This window comes from Lissotriton helveticus, chromosome 2_2, assembly GCF_964261635.1.
Source record: "Lissotriton helveticus chromosome 2_2, aLisHel1.1, whole genome shotgun sequence".
NCBI classification, from domain to species: Eukaryota; Metazoa; Chordata; class Amphibia; order Caudata; family Salamandridae; genus Lissotriton; species Lissotriton helveticus.
The window spans coordinates 521,612,873-521,628,307 of record NC_136060.1 but is presented as its reverse complement, the minus strand read 5'-3'; the positions used below and the strand labels follow the sequence as shown (position 1 = coordinate 521,628,307).

The window sequence follows — 15,435 nt, the reverse complement described above, 5'->3', positions numbered from 1 at the left end:
TTTCCCATACGAGACCCTGTCATGGACTGTGAGTGCCGTGTCATGTCTGTGTCTTTACAGGCGCCAATGCTTGTTTCCCATATGAGACCCTGTCATGGACTGTGAGTGCCGTGCCATGTCTGTGTCTTTGCAGGCGCCAATGCTTGTTTCCCATACGAGACCCTGTCATGGACTGTGAGTGCCGTGCCATGTCTGTGTCTTTGCAGGCGCCAATGCTTGTTTCCCATAGGAGACCCTGTCAGGGACTGTGAGTGCCGTGCCATGTCTGTGTCTTTGCAGGCGCCAATGCTTGTTTCCCTGCTGGAGCCTGGAGGCGGCGGTTCCGTCAGCGGCCACCAGAGGGCACTCCTCGCCTGCTGATGAAACCACATGAGCTGCACATGGGATGGAAGGGAGAAGGGTTTCCTCTTCCGGTTCAGCGGCGGCAGAGACAGCACCAGCAGCGGTGAGAACATCACTTCCTTTCTCTCCTGGTGTGTGCAGACTGCTGCAGAGGAGGAAGGAGCCCTGTCTGGTGGGCAGTTACCTCCATCTTCAGACCCCCCCTCAGACCCCAGATCTACCCCTGCCCCCTTCAGACCCCAGATCTGCCCCCCCCCCCCACGGCCCCCCAGGGGGAGGCGAGAGCCTGGACACGTCTGCACAGGTCTCTGCTCAGGTAGGAGATTGTCAGCACCTTCTGCTGTGTTTGTAGAAATAGACTGAATAATCCTGGAGGGAATCTTTGCAGGAGCCGGGCTGAGCTCTTCTATCCGGGGGCCCCTGAGGCTGAGCTGGGCTCTTTTAGCTGGGGGCTGAGCTGGGCTTTTCTATCCGGGCCCCTGGGGCTCAGATGGGCTCTTCTATCTGGGACCCTGGGGATTAGCTGTGCTCTTCTATCCGGGGCCCTGAGGCTGAGCTGGGCTCTTCTATCCGGGGGCCACTGGGGGCTGAGCTGGGCTCTTCTATCCGGGGCCCCTGAGGCTGAGCTGGGCTCTTCTATCCAGGGGTCCTGGGGCTGAGCTGGGCTCTTCTATCCAGGGGCCACGGGAGCTGAGCTGGGCTGAGCTGGGCTCTTCTATCCGGGGGCCCCTGAGGCTGCGCTGGGCTCTTCTATCCAGGGGTCCTGGGGCTGATCTGGGCTCTTCTATCCGGGGGCCACGGGAGCTGAGCTGGGCTGAGCTGGGCTCTTCTATCCGGGGCCCCTGAGGCTGAGCTTGGCTCTTCTATCCTTGGGTCCTGGGGCTGAGCTGGGCTCTTCTATCCGGGGGCCACGGGAGCTGAGCTGGGCTGAGCTGGGCTCTTCTATCCGGGGGACCTGGGGCTGAGCTGGGCTCTTCTATCTGGGGCCCCTGGGGCTGAGCTGGGCTCTTCTATCCGGGGGGCCCTGGGACTGAGCTGGGCCCTTCTATCCGGGGGCCCCTGTGGCTGAGCTGGACTCTTCTATCCGGGGCCCCTGGGGCTGAGCTGGGCTCTTCTATTCGGGGACCTCTGGGGCTGAGCTGGGCTCTTCTATCCGGGGGGCCCTGGGACTGAGCTGGGCCCTTCTATCCGGGGCCCCTGGGGCTGAGCTGGGCTCTTCTATCCGGGGCCCCTGGGGCTGAGCTGGGCTCTTTTATTTGGGGGCCTCTGGGTCTCAGTTTGGCTCTTCTATCGGGGGCCCCTGGGGCTGAGCTGGGCTCTCCTATCCAGGGGCCTTTGGGGTTCAGGTGGGCTCTTCTATCCGGAGCCCCTGGGGCTGAGCTGGGCTCTTCTATCCGGGGCCCCTGGGGCTAAGCTGGGCTCTTCTATCCGGGGGCCCCTGGGGCTGAGCTGGGCTGTTATATCCGGGGGCCCTGGGGCTGAGCTGGGCTCTTCTATCTGCGGACCCTGCGGTGAGCTGGGCTCTTCTATCTGGGGCCCCTGGGGCTGAGCTGGGCTCTTCTATCCGGGGCCCCTGGGGCTGAGCTGGGCTCTTCTATCCGGGGGCCCCTGGGGCTGAGCTGGACTCTTCTATCCGGGGCCCCTGGGGCTGAGCTATGCTCTTCTATCCGGGGGCCCTGGGGCTGAGCTGGGCTCTTCTATCCAGGGGCCCTGGGGCTGAGCTGGGCTCTTCTATCTGGGGCCCCTGGGGCTGAGCTGGGCTCTTCTATCCGGGGCCCCTGGGGCTGAGCTGGGTTCTTCTATCCGGGGGCCCTGGGCCTGAGCTGGGCTCTTCTATCCGGGGGCCCCTGGGGCTGAGCTGGACTCTTCTATCCGGGGCCCCTGGGGCTGAGCTATGCTCTTCTATCCGGGGCCCCTGGGGCTGAGCTATGCTCTTCTATCCGGGGGCCCTGGGGCTGAGCTGGGCTCTTCTATCCAGGGGCCCTGGGGCTGAGCTGGGCTCTTCTATCCGGGGCCCCTGGGGCTGAGCTGGGTTCTTCTATCCGGGGGCCCTGGGCCTGAGCTGGGCTCTTCTATCCGGGGTCCACTGGGGGCTGAGCTGGGCTCTTCTATCCGGGGGCCACTGGGGGCTGAGCTGGGCTCTTTAATCCGGGGGCCCTGGGGCTTAGCTGGGCTCTATTATCCGGGAACCACTGGGGGATGAGCTGGGCTCTTCAATCCGGGGCCCTGGGGCTTAGCTGGGCTCTTCTATGCGGGGGCCACTGGGGGCTGAGCAGGCCTCTTCTATCTGGGGGGGCCCTTGGGCTGAGCTGGGCTCTTCTATCCAGGGGCCTTGGGGCTGAGCAGGGCTCTTCTATCCGGGGCACCTGGGTCAGAGCTGGGCTCTTTTATCCGGGGGCCCTGGGGCTTAGCTGGGCTCTTTTATCTGGGAGCTGAGCTGGGCTCTTCTATCCGGGGGCTCTGGGGCTGAGCTGGGCTCTTCTATCTGGGGCTGAACTGGGCTCTTCTATCCGGGGGCCCTGGGGCTGAGCTGGGCTCTTCTATCCAGGGGCCCTGGGGATGAGCTGGGCTCTTCAATCTGGGGGCCCTGGGGCTGAGCTGGGCTCTTCTATCTGGGGGCCACTGGGGGCTGAGCTGGGCTCTTCTATCCGGGGGCCACTGGGGGGGGCTTTCCTTTCGCCCTGGGGGTGTTTGTGAGCATCATTTGTGTTAAAGAGGCGATCTGTGCACTGCACTGCATCTTACTTCAGTCAGAAATCTGAGCACAGGTTTCTGCTCTGTACGAAATCTGTGTGTACTGCAGTGGATCTTTTAGCACTATGAGAAATCTGTGCACACTGCACTTGTTATTACTACTTTATGAAAGATGTGAGCATGCTACTTTTTAAAACTGCACACTGCATTACTTTTTGCTACACTAGGAGGGTTGTTTACAGAGTTAAACTGCACACTATATTGCTGTTTGCTAAGCTATTAGGAATCTGTGCACGCTACACTGCTCAGACCCCCCAGGATATTGCGGCATAGATTTTCAAATATATCAGCACAAAAATGGAAATTTAGCGGCATTATTGCTGCACTTTGTTTTACGCGTAATCATTCCTTTTCAGTCTTAAATCAATGTAAACTGATTTAGCAGAGAACTCCACTGTGAAATAGGCATGTTTAAAGTTTCCAATCTGCACCTTGTGAAATTTGAAACATTAAAAATCTCTCAAAGGTTATTTAACAGCTGCAAATATAATAATTCAAAGTAAGGAAAAGCTACAAGGGATTTAGTTTTTTAACTTAGTTGAATTGATTTACTGGCATCAGTCAATAAAGTTAGTTCTCAGGAATCTAACTCAAACGTAACCATAGGATAACGGTACAATTTCTTTCAATGAGGAAAACATTCAATGATAAAAGCACAAGAATAAAAGAAGCACACGGAAAAATACTTATATCTGAAAAGGTATTTATTTTGAGTTAATCAAAGGATTTATATCGCGGGGAAATCAGACACAAATAAATGTGAGCAAAACAAGTTATGGACAGATATATGCTTGTATCAAAAGATCAGTACATAATAGTTCAGCAACTCCTTTCTTTAGAACAATGTAACCGAGTCCATTCATGAACAAAGGTATACTCTTGAAGCAATGTTTAACTTTTGAGATGATGATTTGGTCAACGTTTCGGTCTTGGGTGCTGTTGTCTATAAGACCATCATCAGGACTAATATTTTTGCACAAAAGTTGCCCCTTAGCAGTGCTGCCAAGAATGATCGAGCCAAAAGTGCACTAAGAAGACTTGGATACCAAGTTCAAGTTCAAGTTCAGTAATTTGTATAGCGCACTACTCACCCAGAGGGTCTCAAGGCGCTTGAGTGAGGGTTGGAGCGTTATTTATCGAATAGCCAGGTTTTTAGCTGCTTTCTGAAGGAGAGGTGGTTATGTGTGAGGCGGAGGTGAGTGGGGAGAGAATTCCAGGTCTTGGCCGCTAAGTAGGAGAAAGATCTTCCTCCCATGGTGGATCTATTGATGCGCGGGATAGTGGCGAGGGCTTGATTGGATGAGCGAAGTTGGCGGGTGGGTGTGTAGAAGGATAGTCGTTTGCTGAGGGATTCGGGTCCTAGGTCGTAGAGGGCCTTGTGTGCGTGGGTTAGGAGACGGAACGTTATTCTTTTATTGATGGGTAGCCAGTGGAGATCTTTCAGGTGACCGGAAATGTGAGCTTGACGGGGGATGTCCAGTATGAGTCTGGCTGAGGCGTTTTGGATGCGTTGGAGTTTTTTCTGTAGTTTGGCTGTGGTTCCGGCGTAGAGGGTGTTTCCATAATCTAGTCGGCTAGTAACTAGTGCGTGGGTGACTGTCTTTCTAGTATCGGTGGGGATCCAGCTGAAGAGTTTTTTGAGCATGCGTAGGATGTTGAAGCAAGATGATGAAACGGCGTTGACTTGTCTGGTCATCGATAGGGAGGAGTCTAGGATGAAGCCCAGGTTACGTGCGTGATTTGTGGGTATGGGTGCTGTGCCCAGAGCCGCTGGCCACCATGAGTTGTCCCATGCAGAGGGGGATGATCCTAGCATGAGGACTTCCGTTTTGTCCGAGTTAAGTTTTAGACGACTGTTCTTCATCCATTCGGCTACTTCTTTCATTCCTTCGTGAAGATTGGTTTTTGGCGGTGTTAGGGTCTTTGGTGAGGGAGAGGATCAATTGGGTGTCGTCAGCATAGGAGATGATGTTGAGGTTGTGTTGTCTCGCGAGGGGACTCATGTACACGTTGAAGAGGGTGGGACTGAGTGAGGATCCTTGTGGTACGCCTCAGATGACTTCGGTTGCCTCTGATTTGAATGGGGGGAGGCGGACTCTCTGGGTTCTTCCGGCGAGGAACGAGATGATCCAGTCCAGCGCTTTTCCTTGAATTCCGACGTTGCTCAGGCGTTGTATGAGGGTGCTGTGACAGACTGTGTCGAAGGCGGCGGAGAGGTCAAGTAGGATGAGGGCAACTGTTTCTCCGTTGTCCAGTAGTGTTCGGATGTCGTCTGTAGCAACGATGAGGGCGGTTTCGGTGCTGTGTTTGGCTCGGAAGCCGGACTGTGAGGGGTCAAGTGAATTGTTGGATTCAAGGAAGGTGGCAAGCTGACTATTGACGGCTTTCTCAATGACTTTGGCCGGGAAGGGGAGGAGTGAGATGGGGCGGTAGTTCTTAAGTTCGGATGGGCCCGCTGTGGGTTTCTTCAGCAGGGCAGTGAGTTCGGCATGTTTCCAGCTTTCTGGGAAGGTAGCGGAGTTGAAGGAGCAGTTGATGACATCACGAAGATGGGGTGCGATGATGGAGTCTGCTTTGTTGAAAATGGGGTGGGGACATGGGTCGGTTGGCGATCCTGAGTGGACGGAGTTCATTAGGCGGATGGTGTCTACCGTCGAGATTGGTTTCCAGGTGCAGCGGTTGTGAGAGTGCTGTTTAGGTTCGGAGGTGGGTGGAATGGGTTGTTCTTCGGACAGGTTTCCAAAGCTGTTATGAATGTCGGCGATTTTGTTATGGAAGAAAGCGGATAGAGAGTCGCAGAGGTCTTGTGAGGGAGTGATGTCGTTGGTGCCGGCAGTGGGGTTGGTAAATTCTCTAACGATGTTGAATAATTCTTTACTGTTGTTGGTGTTGTTGTCGAGTCGATCCTTGAATGCTGATTTCTTGGTGGATCGGATCAACTGGTGGTGTTTGCGGGTGGCGTCCTTGAGGGTGGCCATGTTGTCAGTGGTTGGGTTTTTTCTCCATTTTTTCTCGAAAGTACGACATAACTTCTTGGATTTCTTGAGGTCATCGTTGAACCATGGGGCCTTTTTGTAACCCTGTCTGGTCTGGTGGTTTTTCAAGGGTGCTAATTCGTCAGCGTTGAGGGTGATCCAGTGTGTGAGATTGGTGGCAGCTTGGTTTGGGTCCGATGATGTGGCAGGGGGGTTTTGGTTAAGTGACGTGAGGAGTTGGTCGGTGGTGATTTTGTTCCAATTTCTTCTGGGAATAGGTTGTGCGGGGTTGTGGGTCGTGGTCTTTTTGTAGCTGAAGTGAACGCAGCTGTGGCCTGTCCAATGGAGAGTTGAGGTGTGATCGAATGAGATGTGATTGCTGGAGGTGAAGATAGGGTCGAGCGTGTGTCCGGCAAGGTGGGTGGCGGTGTCAACAAGTTGTTTGAGCCCGAGATTGGCCATGTTGTCCAGAAGGGTGGCGGTGTTGCTGTCATTTTTCTTTTCCAGGTGAAAGTTTAGGTCTCCCAGTAGAATGTAGTCCTCGGAGGAGAGGGCGTGTGTGCTGATGAAGTCAGTGATGTCTTCGTTGAAATGTGTGCGGGTTCCTGGTGGTCTGTAGATGAGGGTGCCTCTAAGAGTGGTCCTGGGGTCGGTGTGGATCTGGAAGTGAAGGTGTTCGGCGGTTGCGAGAATAACGTCGGAGTTGGTCGTGATTCGGATGGTGTTCTTATGGCCTATGGCAATGCCTCCTCCTGTTTGGTTGGTGCAGTCTTTTCGGATGATCTTGTAAGCGTCTGGGATGGCTATGGCGATGTCGGGCGCTGATGAGGCATTCATCCAAGTTTCTGTAAGGAAGGCGACGTCCGGCGATGTGGTGTCGAGTAGGTCCCAGAGTTCAGTGGCGTGTCTGTGGACCGATCGGGTGTTCAGCAAGATGCACTTCAGGTGGTTAGAGTGGGAGCTGTGTTTGGAGTTTGTGGGTTTGGTTTGGTTCCTGACGCAGGCGAATTTGCAGGAGTGGCAGGCAAAGGGTCCATGGGTGAGCCCTGGGGTGGCCGTGCAGCATTGTGATTTGCGGCCGGGGTTAAGGGCAAAGAGGGCAGCAGCATCGTACGTAGTGCGGGTGGAGTGGGTTTTGCGAGAGCCAGGGGGTCTGGCGTTGGGCACGGTCCAGGTGCGGACGAGCGTAGACGGGCTTACCTTTGGCGCACCCGCTACGCGTGACCGCTGCGCGCGGGGGCATCGGTCATATGTGGATAGTGGAGGGGGAGGGGTGAGGGGGGTCAGCTGGGAGGCTGGAGCGGGGTGGAGCTACGGGCTGAGAAACACAACAAACAACAAAATGGCTGCACCAGTTCGAAAGCGAAACTGGGCGAGACTGGGGCACAATCAGAGGCACAATCGAGCAGAAATACTTGAAAATAGAACAATGATAACAGGACAATGCGCAGATTGAAATAAGCAGCGCTACATATGCAAATTGCACAAAGCAGGCAGCGGCAGCAATGCGGGGGTGAAATAGCGCAATGAGAGGCAGAAGAGCGAGCGGAGCGCAGATGCGGTGGTCAGAGTCAGCTGGCAGGCGCTACGATAACGCAAATCTGCTTCAGAGCGCTCAGGTATCTCAGATCCCCAAGCCTTGGGAACGTGGGGGAGCGGCCTCTTCTGAGCGAGTCAGGAGAGTCACAGCGCGGGGATGGAGGTGCTGGTGAGCAAGTATCTGTGGGAGGGGGATCAGCTGGGAGGCGGGAGCGGGGTGGAGCTACGGGCTGAGAAACACAACAAACAACAAAATGGCTGCACCAGTTCGAAAGCGAAACTGGGCGAGACTGGGGCACAATCAGAGGCACAATCGAGCAGAAATACTTGAAAATAGAACAATGATAACAGAACAATGCGCAGATTGAAATAAGCAGCGCTACATATGCAAATTGCACAAAGCAGGCAGCGGCAGCAATGCGGGGGTGAAATAGCTCAATGAGAGGCAGCAGAGCGAGTGGAGCGCAGATGCGGTGGTCAGAGTCAGCTGGCAGGCGCTACGATACCGCAAATCTGCTTCAGAACGCTCAGGTATCTCAGATCCCCAAGCCTTGGGAACGTGGGGGAGCGGCCTCTTCTGAGCGAGTCAGGAGAGTCACCAAGTGAGTTTGCTGGACTGGGTATCTTCTATTAGAGCATCTGAAATGTGAGTAGTAGGTCCAATATATGGAGACCAAAGTACACGAAATGGTTGCTTATATAAAGTTATCTATACACAGCGTTTCGGAAAAATGAATCGTCAACATCAGCAAACGCCGTGTACTTTGGTCTGACGAGGAGCAGAACCCAGAACCAACTAATGATGAAGCATGACACCTAGCTTGCTGGGTGTGTGAGGGTTTTAGTTCCAAAAACGAATTCTCCCCGCTATGTTGCAGAGTAAGCCCCTTAGCTGTATGTAATACAGATGAACTCTGCTGGTTGCCGGATTTTGGACGGTGTGCTGATAAAGTGAACGATCAATACGGACCGTTGTTTGATCCGAAGAGCTCTCCTGCATTGTTGCTGATGTGCCGAATTGAATTATTACAACGCTTTCTGCGAATGTGCTTCAGATTGCGGTGGTCTTTCTACCACATTTTCTAGCTATCTGATCTTAGCTAGTTCATCTGTATTACATACAGCTAAGGGGCTTCCTCTGCAACATATATATTGTCCTGATGATGGTCTTATAGACTACTGCAACAGAGACCGAAACGTCGACCTCCACATCATCTCTCAAGCAATTTATGTGTCTAAGAGTGACTTTTGAGTTCAATTGGTCTTAGTCATTCCTTTAATTTACAGGAGTTGATGTATAGTTATGAACTGATTTGCTGATTTGTTTTAACATCTGTTCATGACTTTTTTGCTTATAGTTAACTATTTGATGTATCCCCTCAAATTGATCTCTTAAATATAAAATTCAATATATTTTCATATAAGTAGGATTCTCTGTGTGCTTCTTCGTTGTCCTGTGTAAGTTTCATTTCAGTCATCCCATGGTTACATTTGAGTTAGATTGTCGACAACTAACTCCATGACTAATGCTAACAAATAAGCCAAGTAGTATTCAAACAAAATCCCTTGTAGACACCCTATACCTTATATTTTATATTGCCCAAGCCTACAAGGGTTTATTGGGTTACCCGAATTCTTTTATGTTCTTCGGGACCTACTTGTAAGTGCTGCTGCTCAAATGTGTGTATCAAAACAGTAGTGAAACAAAGTGTGTAAGAATATCAAATAAACAAAACTATCCGGTGATCCTGTTAATTCGTTATAAAATAGTGGATTCACTGGTGGTACCTGTAGCAATACATACATAAAAAGAACAAATTAGGTTTTGGAATAGCTCGGTCAAACGTTGAGCAGTTGCAGTAGATTCAAGCTCTGAAGCTAGATAATTCCAGGGACCAGTCAGAGAAATCTCACAGTATCCCGTCTATCTAATATATGCAAAGTAACTTTAATCATTGGTACACATGATTGAGAGAAAGTTAAAATAAAGCTGAAGCCCAGCGTCTGGAAACCAAAAGAGAAGCTTCCCCGCTGATGTGGGGGAACACGCCTCGACTCGCCCTGGCATGTGGCTCATGGGGACTCACCGTCCTACAAAAATCATAGGAAGGGAAACATTGTAAAAAAAACATATACCCCTGTGGGCTTCTAGGCATTCCAGCAACGTATAGTACCAGATGAAGTTTGCTTCGACGCGCAAGTCTCTCTGGAAAGTTCACCAATAATGTCTGCACTGATAAGACTACTACACAGCTTCCACAACACGGTAGAAGACTCTCCGGTGCACAGCGTTCAAATTACTAAAAAGTCTAAATGTTTAAGCACAGTTCATAATAAGGTAATCTTCACAATGTTCGCAGTTTTCTTTTGCTTTTAATCCAAAGACTCATTCAGTTCATGAGTACTTGATGTATGATATAGACATATTCCAACAATAAGTCATCCAACATTAGCAGTCCCAATGCATTTCGGGCTGAAGATTAGCCCTTCCTCAGGGGTATGCTCTATAAAATAAAAAAGACATCAATCTGTCACTGAATAGTGTACCAAAACGCCAGGTTTCACAAAAACAATGGTGTTATGAAAGAACATATGCCATCATGTTAGGAACACAACCTCTTGTGCAAACTTAAAGATAAATGTACATCATTCGAGAATAATCGGTCAGAAGATAAGTAAATACCACTGGAAGTGAAACTGTTAAAAGACACCGAAGTGTAGTGCAGTAAACACAACACGCCACCGAAATCCACCAACCATACGGTTAAAGAAATATAAAGAATAATGATCCACGTGCCCCACGAACGTGAAATAAATGTGCGTTTTACTCACGGAGACGAAATCATCCAAATTACACTCAGGTTACAAGAACCTGAAAAAACATGAACGCGCGTTAATCACCAAACTCCCGGGTGAATCCAGATCTAGGCTCCAGTATCGAAGTCCCTCAAGCAAGTACTTACAGTTTAGATGCTGTGAATGTGTCCCGGTTACCCACGGAGGGCGCCCCGCCTCACCAGACTGTCTAAGCTGAGACTTCAGCTGAATTTTCAGCTGCCCGCATAGTCAACTTCCCTGCCCAATTTGCTAACATTGCCAGACATCTCTTGGCTAACATCCTCTTTGGTATTTGCGAGCAGTTTTATCTGGACCGCCGCTAACCCACAGCACCCTGGCACTTGATGGCCTGACGAGGCGGGGTGACCGCTGCCCCTCCTATACGAGTTAGTCATGATCTGTGACCATGGCCTCCAGCAATGACTCGATGTTTAAAGACTTCCTTCCTTTTTTCCCCCTTTAGGGCTATATACCCCTAGCGCAGTCCCCACAGGAACTAGCCGCGCAGTTTGCCAATGGGCTCCTAAGGGTAGGTTTTACTAACTGACACTGTAACCTTACCACTGTGTGCCTGCCGCCCCCCGCGTGGCTGAGTGGCTTCCTGATTGTGTTTTGATACTGTTTTTATTCCATTTCTAGTGGCTCCATTGTTTAGTTAAACAACTGACCACCCTTGCTACGATTAGCACTCACACATGCCCTGAATACCCCGGGGCCATGTCCTGCTACACGTAATAATGGTCTCTCTCCCCTCACCACGTTGCACTCCATTTGCCCTCCTTCATAGACACCTAGTTTAATCTGGTTAACTGGGTGCGTGTTTGACTTTTGGGGTGAAGTCACAGTATTGCCTGCCAACAGTATAATCACTATCGACAATGTAGCAACTGTGATATCTACTGTTTCCTTAGGTCTGACGGTGATGCAGTGATCCTCGCCATCCTTAGACCTATACCTATCAGGTTGTATCAATAATAGCCTGTAGCTCACCCTATGGGGCACATTAGGTTTATATGAGCACTTTTTTCGGTCCTGAAGAATTGCCCCGCTGGGCATGAAACATGTTGACCAAAATGGAGGGTTGATATGAGGCCACACCAATAGTTACGTTGGTCCTCAGTACCCCTCCCTACACCTTTTAACAGACCCCCCAGGATATAGCGGCATGGATTAGCAAATTTAGCGGCACAAAAATGGAAATTTAGCGGCACAAATATGGAAATTTAGCGGCAATTTTGCGGCATTTTATGTGGCCATTTTTCCTACAACAAACACAGATATCTTAGTATTTTTAGTTATTTAACAACATGAAGCTATGTATATTTGGTTTCTTTACAATGTAGACACTTTGGGGCAGATTTACAAGCCCCTTGCGCTGCTTTTACGCCGCCGTTGCGTCACTTTTGTGACGCAGCGGCGGCGCAAAAGATGCACCATGGTGCGGGGTATTTACAACGTGACGCCGGAGAGTACGGCCAGGGTGCGGAAAGTACGGCCCATGTGCGCAGATTCCGGCCCACCTGCGGATGTAAAGATACGACTCGCAAACGATCTTTGTAAATACTAAAAGTCATAAAGTTAGACCTTTTGTCTAAGATTACCTTTGGGAATCGGCCCATAAGTTTCTCATTGCTTAGATGGGTGTAATTTCTGATATTTATGTTTCCCTCGTCTTCATTGCTTGATTTGCTTGTGAGAAAGTGTCAATCATAATCGTTGAAATGTAACTCATAGTCACACTGAAAGTATGAAAATGTGACACATAGCAATCTGAAGCCTTGACAGTTATGCTGTTTTATTTGCGAATAGAGGCCACTATTATTTTGGCTCCAGCGCGTACTTTCTGTTCCAGAGGACACTGCTTGTTGGTGGTGCAGCAGATCGCAGAGTGTTGTCACGAAGGGAACGGTGGAAAACCACTCGAGAAAGTTTTAAATATTTTTGTTTGAGAAAATTCAACAAAAACAAGTGAATCCCAAAAGAAATAGCTGCTCCTCAACAAAAGCGTAAAGATGAGATCGTTATTCTTTACCATTCAATGCTTGGTTTTAACATTAAATGCACCGCACAATTAATTGTTTAACAGAGAGGCTTTTAATTGGGCACCTGCAAAGAGAGGCACTGTGGCATAACAGACAGTACATCACTACTCAAGGCTCAAGAGGCGCTAAAAGGGTTTGTTTATTGAGTAGTTTACACAACGCCCCCGCCCCCGCCCCCTCGAGATCTCCCCCTCCACTGATTTATAACCTTGTGATAAGAATGCCGTTTGATTAATCTCTCTGAAACCTTGTAACGAGAAACATAACAGCCCTGTATATATTTCTCCTAAAACCATCAGGGAGTTAGCGGGTATTATATGTGCCTCGGAGATCAGCACCTCTCACCCTTCGTGAACATCACGAAGAAAGGAAGGAAGGCCTGTCGAAAGAGCCAGCACCTGGCCATCAGTGCCGGGAGATAAGAGCAGGCGCCCTTAGCTCGAGCCATCAGTGCAGAAACAGCAGGCGGCCTTAGCTGGAGCCATCAGTGCAGAAACAGCAGGCGGCCTTAGCTTTGACCAATATGCAAACCAGCAGGCGGTGGTGACGGCTAATCAGCAGGCGGTGGTAACGGCTAACCAGCAGGCGGTGGTGACGGCCAGGCGATCACTTAAAGCAGACCCCCCAGGATACCAGGATATAGCGGCTTTTGTAAAAATGCCGCGATTTTTAGAAAAATGCCGATTTCGCGGGCATTTTTGTAAAAATCGCGGCATTTTTTCAAAATTGCCGATTTCGCGGCAAATCGCGAAATCGCGAAATCGCGATATCCTGGAGGGTCTGTTTTAATAAAGTGGCTAACCACCTGAATAAAGACTTCCCTGTGGACTATCCAACTTTTTTTAAATTTTCCACCGTTTTGCTCACTACCTCACTTTTTAAGCCTCACAAGTTTCTACTTATCTCGGCAAAGGAACAAAAGACCTCCGCAAAAGAGTGACACTCGTTGTTACCCGTCGGGCATTGCAGCGCCGGCCCGACGCAGGAGCAGGAAGCCGATGATATAAACAACATCCCAAGTAGGCTGAATGAGACATGTCATCCAGCTCATCAGTTGTGTGAGGCTTCCTTAGTTCCGTCAAGGAACTTGCTGACCACCCGGCACACACACCCCCCACACCCTCTAGCTGACTTTCAGCTTATTGTGAGAGAGACCTTATTACCTGTCAAACCCCAGGGGAACAGTGTACACTCTTCCTTGTTTGCTTCCTGGACAAGTACACTGGACCCCTTTAAATATTGTCCATTTCCGTCCCCCCCTGTTGTTCACGCACATACTCTCATGACAATATCTGTACTGTGGGATGGATTTTCTTATTTACAAACTTCCCTCTCCCAGCAGGAGAGTACACCACCCGGCCTGGGGCCCCTGGAGTGTAGGACATACGTCTGTCTGCTAGGCACCTCCTGGAGTGTAGGACATGCGTCTGTCTACTAGGCACCTCCTGGAGTGTAGGACATGCGTCTGTCTACTAGTCACCTCCTGGAGTGTTGGACATACGTCTGTCTGCTAGGGACCTCCTGGAGTGTACAACATACGTCTGTCTGCTAGGCACCTCCTGGAGTATAGGACACACGTCTGTCTGCTAGGCATCTGCTGGGGTATAGGACATACATCTGTCTGCTAGGCACCTCCTGGAGTGTACAACATATGTCTGTCTGCTAGGCACCTCCTGGAGTGTACAACATACGTCTGTCTGCTAGGCACCTCCTGGAGTGTAGGACATACGTCTGCCTGCTAGGCAGCTCCTGGAGTGTAGGACACACGTCTGTCTGCTAGGCACCTCTTGGAGTGTAGGTCATACGTCTGTCTGCTAGGCACCTCCTGGAGTATAGGACACACGTCTGTTTATCTCGACTTACACTGTGGGAGCAGACCAATTGCACTGGCATTAAACACGGTGTAGTGCTTTCCCTCTCTTCTGACAAAGCGCCAACATATTCGAAAGAGCATCCCCTGCTCTTTCTCCTTTCCTTTCTTTGTCTGTCACTAATCCAAATACACTTCCCTCTGCACACAAAACGTGCAGATATTATTGCTGAACTTTCCAGGGAGACTTGTGTGTCTGAGCATACCTCATCAGTCCTCCGATTAGGTTACTGCTTTGGTAGGATCTTCAGTCGCAGCACAGGGCAGTTCTGTAACCAAACTTGTGCAATCTACACCTCCATGATAAACTGTTTTATTGTTTGTTTTGTCTTTGGCCCAGTAAGGTCTTGTGTATGGTGGCCACTATTAACCCCTTGGCTGCCAGACCTCCCCCCGTGTCGCGCCCTTTTTGGGTTTCGCCTGCCGAAGGCTGCGCTCTGCGCAGCTCTTCAGCGCAGGTGAAATCCTATGTCTACAATAAGCACTTCGGGAACGTCCCCCGGCTCTCATTGGCTAGCTCCATAAATGGAGGCTAGCCATTGAGTGCCGGATCTGTCCGTCAAGGCCGGACCAGATTCGGGGGCGTTCCCGAGATTTTTTCCCAGGGCGGAGTTACGTTTTTTCCCGTTCCCTCCCCTTTCACTGAAAGTCTGTCCATTCCCGCCCCCTCCGTGTGCCTTTCCGCCCCCCCCTCGCTGTCCTGTGCACGTTTCCCGCCGTCCGTGTCCTCTCCCGCCCCCTCCCGCCGTCCGTGTCCACTCCCGCCCCCTCCCGCCGTCCGTGTCCACTCCCGCCCCCTCCCGCCGTCCGTGTCCACTCCCGCCCCCTCCCGCCCCCTCCCGCCGTCCGTGTCCTCTCCCGCCCCCTGTGTCCTCCTAGGTGCTTGTTCATCCCTTTGCCAATGTTGCCGCCCCGCATCTCCTTTCTCTCCTCAGACTCGCTCCTCCCTCTCAGATAGTTTCTCCCCCCCTCTCCTGTTCCAGGGGCGGGGCGGCAGCTTTCACTCTTGTTCGCCCCCCACCCCCTCCATTTTCACGTCACGAAACTGGGCTCCGGTGAGAGTGGAGCTGAGCCC

The 15,435-nt window shown here is 51.1% G+C and overlaps 1 protein-coding gene across 1 annotated transcript in view; it reads left to right on the top strand.

Annotated features, from left to right (window-relative positions):
* The first annotated feature begins 589 nt into the window (after positions 1 to 589).
* LOC144821698 (uncharacterized) overlaps positions 590 to 15,435 on the top strand; it is a 164,633-nt gene continuing 149,787 nt past the window's right edge. Inside the window, exon 1 of the mRNA XM_078678916.1 lies at positions 590 to 658. The gene's annotated coding sequence lies outside the window, so the exon portion shown is untranslated. The remainder of the gene's footprint in view (positions 659 to 15,435) is intronic.